Here is a 7452-nt window from a genome sequence, read left to right as displayed (position 1 = left end):
ACACACACACACAGAGCAGGTGACTTTCAGAAATGTAACGAGGTGAGCAGTGAGCAATTTCTTGTTTCTAAACACTGCATGCCACAGTTTGCTTTAACCAGTCATATATGGATCCGTTTCCTGGTGTAGTGGACTTCAGAGTGAATGTCTGCCGTCCATGAGGACAAACTGGAGACAGTGCATGATAATAGATGGTCCAAAGGTCTGAGAAGCCTCCGTGAAGCCTTTAATGTTCATGCACTGAACTGCGGTCGTATCACCTGAAGTCAGCTGAGCTAAAAGGTGCGGCGTTATCATCAGGACACACAGACGGGACACACATGAAAGACAAACCTGATGTCCAGTCAGTCGGTCCCTGTGAGCTGTGCTGGAGGACAGAGACGCTTTCTGTCCAACACATATGGACTCCACTCATTTGCTGTGTGGAAAGTTTTCAGACTGAATCTGGTATCTTCTCCTCTCTTGCCGTCTTTGAGCTTTAGAAAATTCAGTTCAAACAAAAATATTTAAGATTATTTCAGATATCGTGTCAGTTTCATCCATTTGTAGGCCAAATAAACTTTATTTTATCTTCTTTAGTCGATGGAAATTCAGAGTAGCTTGACTCAGTGTACCAATAATGTTTCCATCACTGTGATATAATGCACGTGCTTTCAGCTGAACAGATTCAATCTGTGAGTTGAAGTTAAGCTCAGAAAACGCCATGAACTGACTTGTTGAAGGCGTCTGTTTGCTGTCCTGCTTCGCTCGTGTCCCTGAGCTTCAGCTGGCTTTCTTTCTCTTGTCATGGCTGGATTTATCTTCTGCTGCAATTATGTGGAATAACAAACTGAGCTATGAAGACGTCACTTCATCAAAGTGATGTTTTTCAGTGACAGATAACAGCTGGGGGGGTCAGAGAGCAGATTTCAGTGAAGCTAAGCTTTAGCGTGGCTGTCTCACCAGCTAGCGTTCACTTCCTGCGGGTCTGTGGTCTCAGCCGTTAGACTGAGTGTGTGCATGCAGAGTGCTGGACTCTGAAACATCAGCCGTCTGTCCGTGGAGCTGAAGCTGCGTCTCAGTCCCTTCTGTCTGTCTCTACTTGGATCTGTAATATTTTCTAAACATATACTAAAGATACTCAGCTCTACTGTATCAGAGCCAGTAGTACTCTGTAGAGTCGTGTCATGTTCGATACCCACTGTTTCCACATGGATCAATAGAAGACAGGTAGACTCAAACTACAGCCCTGATTGGTGTCATCATTATTTAAACCCCTCCCCACCCTCCTCTGATTGGTCCAGCCTCCAGCTGAACTCAGAGAAACTGCAGGACACCACGCTCTCTCAGAGACGGTGTAGTCGTCTCCACCTGCTGCTGTGGTTCATGTCAAAGTGGAGAAGGGCCGGACGAAGGTGAGCAGAGATCAGAGGGTGTGCTGGTAATAAATACACCGTCAGCCAATCACGTCGCTGGCCTCGTCGCTCTGGCTGAGTGAAGGAAGGAGCAGCCTCCTCGTGTTGTTGTGAGGGTGGTGCAGAGTGGCTCAGTGTGAGCGCTGCACCGTCAGCCTGCAGCTGCAGACAGATGGTGCACGTCTTTAACGGCCATTCATTAGACTGACAGTAAAAATTCAAAATAAGTTGTAGAAGCCGTTTCTATGACCCTATCGATGAGACGCTGTCTCGGTCTTCGTTTGGGTGTGTCTCACGTGTGTCCTGCTGTCTGCAGATGTCTGCAGGGTTTAATGAGCTGAAGCTCCTCAGACCCACAGAGCAGCTGTGGACAACAGACAGACGTGTGTGGATGTGCTGCTCTGTCTGTTTTATGTGATTCAGTCTGAAGGTCCTTCTAAAACCTCGATTAATGAAGTGAATACATGACGTCATATTGAAGAGGCGTCACTCTTACAGGACGTTTGTACACTTCTCCAGTCACACTTCTTAAAGCTGTGTGTTGGATTTGTTCACGTCTACATTTCAGACTTCAGCCAGCTGAACATCCGTCACCTGACGCTTCACTGCAGGCGGCTGCTAAATGCAAGAAACATGATAGAGTTTGATTTGTCCATTCTGGGCTACTGTAGAGACATGGTGGACGCTGTGTCAGAGGACCTAGTCCCTGACCCTGTGACCTCGGGTTGGGGTTCAGGTCTTTGAATTAGAATTACATTCAGGTTAAGATCAGGAGGAGGAGACCAGGAAAGGTCAGGATGTGGTTTGTAACAGGCTGAGGTCCAAAAGGAGACTGTGTCTGTGTCTTCTGGACAACCAGAGGCTGAAGACTGACGTCCTCTTCAGGATCACTGAGAGTTTCTGACAAATCTGCAAGTTTCAAACAGGACAGCGGGATTATTGTGCCCGAGGCTTCTGGGAGACGGATCGACCCAGACTGAGTCCAGCAGGCAGGCAGACATGAAGGCATGTCTCTGTCTGTCTCTGTCTCTGTCTCTGTCTCTGTCTGTCTGTCTGTCTGTCTGTCTGTCTGTCTGTCTGTCTGTCTGTCTCTCCCTCACTCTCACTCTCCCTCTCCCTCTCCCTCTCCCTCTCTCTCCCTGTCCCCCCCCTCCCTCTCTCTCTCTTTATAGGCTGTTGAGGGCAGATAATTAAAAACACATTCAAATGAGCCAAAGATGGAAATTTAGCGTAGCACAGAACAAATCCACACACACACACACACACACACACACACACACACACACACACACACACACACACACACACACACACAGAGGACAGACAGGGGCCCAGATCCCAGCAGACACTGATGTAATCAGTGACCTTTGGATGTGTCCACATTTACATTTACACACAAGGTAGGAGGGGACTCATTTGCCATTTTAGACAAGAGGAAAGAGGGAAACAGAGGAGGAGAGGGAGAGCGAGAGGGAGAGCGAGAGCAGAGGTGATGGATGGAGGCGCGAGGGAGGGCGACGCTGGCCGAGACGGACTGAGCGAGGAAAGCTAAAAGAAACAGACGGCGAGCAGGAAACACGAGAAATGAGACATGATCTCTGTTACGTCCACGATCTCAGGAACTGTCTCCTGTTGCTGTTGTTGATGCATCACGTCCTCACAGTGATGGAGGTCACAGTCCAGGTTATTCTTTTATCATTATTATTTTTCATTCTCATCTCGGCACACGTGAACGACTTCGTAATGAATGTCAGATCAATATGGTGGAAGAGAGCGTCCACAGTGGTTTCCTGTGTGTGTGTGTGTGTGTGTGTGTGTGTGTGTGTGTGTGTGTGTGTGTGTGTGTGTGTGTGTGTGTGTGTGTGTGTGTGTGTGTGTGTGTGTGTGTGTGTGAGCGCTCTGAGAAACACTCAGCTGATGTGGAACGAGACCTCTTCAGTCAAAGTCACACAAACCTGCTCAGCACTTTATAGTTCACTATAGTTCAAAACAAGCTGCTTATGATGGTTTTTAATGGTCTGCCTCAGACCTGCTTATTTTTAATTCATGTTCAGCTCTTTAGTCTTTTTAGGAGAATGTCTGTAAACTCTAGATTATTACCAGAAAATCATTTTTTTACCCAAAAAGTTGAAGAGGAGTTTGAAGTATTTTTCTCACCCTGAGTATCGCCTGCAGGCACAGGCCTGCTGTGTAGCCTGCTGCTCGCACCAGTGATGGAGGGAGCGTTCAGATACTTTGCTTCAGTAAAAGTAGAAATACCAGTGTCTTAAGAATACTTCACAAGTTGAAAATGTTAAAAGTACAGAATTGTTATCTGGAAAATGGAGCCAAAGCATACAAATACTAACAAATACATGTAAGAGCATTTTGATGTGAAGCTGCTTTGAGATACTTTGTCAGTATGTACACAGTATGTCAGTCTGTAGGTGTCAGTTGTTTTAAAGTCTGTGACTCAGCAAATGTGGAAGAAGGACACAGTGATGCTCGTTTTAATGTCTTTATATATGCTTTCTACACTGCTGGGTGGCTGAGTATCATCACTTATTCCATCTAAATGTTGTGTTTGTAATCTGAATGTGAAAAGGAAGTCAGAATTGTGACTTTTCTACGTATCGACCAGCGTCTCGTATCTCCTCCCTGAACGCCGTCCTTGGCGCTCCATCGTCAGGCGTCTCTTTGGTGTCTCGGCCTTGTCTTAGCTCTCTGTCTGCAGCAGCTGTCTGCAGGAGTTCAGACACACTCTGAAGTGAATCTTCTCTGTGCGTCGTTGCTGTGAGCGTGACCTGTGCTCTGTTTGAGTCCGTGTTCGTCAGCGTACCGGCTCCACGTACGTGAGCGGCGAGCGGCGAGCCAGCTGGAGGCTGACGCCGAGCGTTTGTTCAGCTCAGCCTCTGACTGAACTCTGACTGCACTGACTCCTCTCCTGTCCGTTGTTCCTCCAGTCTCTCCTTTCTCCTCACTGAGATTCGTGAGGCTTTGGGAGGAGCACTAATCCGTCCTTAACTTGGGGTATTTGCATCTGTTTCTGCCTCCTGCCTTTCAATAAACTTTATGTGCAGGAGCATTTTGTTGTTGCTGCGCTCGCTGCTTTTTTCAGTACGTTCAGTCTAAATCTTGTTTATGGACTCTGGTCTTTTGTCTCTTCTGTCTCACTCAGCATCATTGAAGGTGTCCAGCTCGTCATCCAGCTGCTCCTTCGGCTCATCCTGTTAGTGTTTAGCGTGCTGCATTCTGGGACACTTGTAGCTGAAGTGTGGTGTGAACTAAACAACAGTCATTGAAGTGAAACCGCAGAGGGTTTGGACTGTAGCAGCAGGTGCTGCAGTGCTGTAGTTCACCTCAGACGTGGCTTCAGTGTTCGTTTCTCCTCGTGTGGTGTTTTGCTTTGCTTCCTGCTTCGCCTCTTCGGCCCTCCTGACTGATTAGCGTGGCCTGTCCCTCGTTGGCCCCCTCTCTCGGGTGTTTGCTCGATGTGTTTTCCCTCTCTCTGTCCTCAGGTCGTCTGTTTGATCCGTGCTCCTTCATTGGCTTCCCGCCTGTGCACAGCGCTCTGTCATCGCTGTGGCACTCTGTATTTCCTCTCAGTTTCCTGGATCTTGCCTCTGTACGTTTGTGTGTCTGGATTCAGCTTTCTGTTCCTCGTCCCGCCCCCCGACCGTCCGTCACTCGGCTGCTTTTGATCCACCGAACCCTGACGTGAGACACAGACGGGCAGGTGACATCAATTCGTAATGAGAGATTGCGTTGAGTTACAGAAGCTGGTGAAACAGCAGCGAGCCTGGATGTGACATCAGGTCTTTGTCCTCCAGTGAGAAAAATGGTCCACACTGTCGGGGACACAGTAGACGTCTTAATAAGACCTTGACACAGTCTATTATACGTCTCTCTTGCAACGCATTTAACTTAATCAAGTAGGGAAATGAAAACAAACTGCACTCCACGGCTGTATTAATACATCTAATTCATTAGCAGCACACGCAGAAACAGCATTTCTCAGTCTCTTCTTCGACTCTGACACCTCAGCTTTTAATAACTCAACTCCTTTTTCCGCCATCGTTTGTCTTTCCTTTTAAGGAGTGGTGGGCCTGCGACTGCTCCTGACTTGTCAGCTGTGATTTACCGCACCATTACAGCGGCCGAGTATAAAACACAGGGCTGATAACAAATGCATGGAAAATAAAAATCTGCAGGTGTTTGCAGTGGTGGCTTTGTGTGCTTCTCCAGGCGAAAAATCAGCCCGAGCTCCCAACATCATTTCTCTTCTGCTTTGACGATGCCACCAATCTCCTTCTCTCTCTACATCTCTCTCGATGCCATCTCGTTTTTCCACCTCCATCCTTCACTGTTCCTCTCCTTCTTGCGCTCTGTTCTCTCTCCAAAAGCGATGTGCATCCTTCATTGTATGATTAAGAGGAAGCAGCAGTCAAAAATAGAGGCAGACATCAGTGGAAAGCCGCGTAGATTAAAAGTTTTGTCAGAGGGAGAAACAGTAAGGCATCGTTAAGCTGTCTCATTCAGTGTGTGTCACTGTGTAAATGCAGACGGTGTGAAACTGGGGGGAGGACGAGGACACGGGGGCACACACTTGAACTCAGCGTCTTCATCTTTTTAATGCGGGAAATGAGAGGCGAACAAAATCGTGAATGGTGGCATGAAGTTCAAGTGTTAGTTTCCTCAGGATGTCCAGGTCCAGCCCTCTCAATGTGTCACACTGCAGTGTGAGGCCTGCGGACAGGAAGTGGACATGAGGTCATCTGTGCTTTATTACTCTACCTGTGACATCATCAGACCTGTGACGTCACGATCAGTCTCTACACGTGTTCTGCACAGACTGAAAACTCACCTGTTCAGGCGACACCTGGGTGTCTGATTCCTCACAGCTCTTGGTGAGCGTCCTCACGGCTCAGTGCTCTTATCGTCAGTCCTGTTGGATCAGCGAAACGTTGTCCTGCTGACCAAAATGCAGCAGCGAGTCTCACAAACTAGATAACAACCAAAACTAGCATCCACAAGCTAACGAGCTAACATGCTCTGAGCCTACTGTCTGACTTTGTACTGGAACAAACCCAGCGAGCCCAGAAAGCCTCCAGTTGGACCTTTTGATGCTGTTTGGCGCAGCAGCAGCAGTTTGTCGGGGTGTTTTGAGGTGTGGGGGCAATGAGCAGCAGCTGGACATCAGCGAGGACACAGAGAGGTTTGAGTCTGGAGGGGAGGACGTTCCTTCAGTCGCTCTGTTTAAAGTGTTTAAGCTCGCCTGTTCGGACGAGTCGTTTCATTCCTGGAGCTCGTCACCCCCCCGTCAGGTTCGGTGCGTTTGTGAACGCAGCGATGGCACTCAGGTGTGGACCTAACCAGGAGCAGAGCAGGTGGTCTGGACTCGGTCGGCCATGCCGTCGGACAGAAGCGGCTGATGCAGACTGAACACCTTCAGCCTCGTTACCTTTGATTCATCGTTATTCACATGCGTCTCCTTCACACCGGCTCTTTTCAGCTCAGCTGCTTTGACTGTCTTTAACGTCTCTGCAGGACCTTGGATCTACCTCTGCGTATGAGAAGTGCTTAGAAATAAACTGCCTCACTTTGCCTTTTACTCAGGAAATTAAAACAAACTTTCTGAATTTTCCTCTTTTTAGTGGCGCTCATAAATTAGGAGCTCCTCTTCTTACCGATATATCACTGACTGAAATAATCTCGTCAGTGACTGCATGCCAGAGAAGCTCGCTTTGGTACCTTTTTTCCCTCAGAGTGCTTTTCATTCCATGACAATCAATAAAAGCTTAAATCATAGCTGTCTGAGCTCTGCAGAGCTGCAGAGGGCTGCTTGCAAATCATCTAGGTGTTAAGAAATGTTGATGGGGAAGAAAATTAGACCGAGGAGGAGGCAGGTAGTGACGACGTTTCATCTCACAGTCCCGTTCTCTCTTTTTTTAATACGTTTGTTTATTGATTTTCCAGCAGATTACAGATTTAAGACTGATTTTTACACAAAATACATAAAGGCTGACGTGAGAGAGGAGCGCAGGCTGCATGCATTCAGCAAATTAACAAGAGAGTACGA

The sequence above is a fragment of the Chaetodon trifascialis genome, chromosome 3, assembly GCF_039877785.1.
Source record: "Chaetodon trifascialis isolate fChaTrf1 chromosome 3, fChaTrf1.hap1, whole genome shotgun sequence".
Lineage (NCBI taxonomy): Eukaryota > Metazoa > Chordata > Actinopteri > Chaetodontiformes > Chaetodontidae > Chaetodon > Chaetodon trifascialis.
This window is presented reverse-complemented; position numbering follows the sequence as displayed.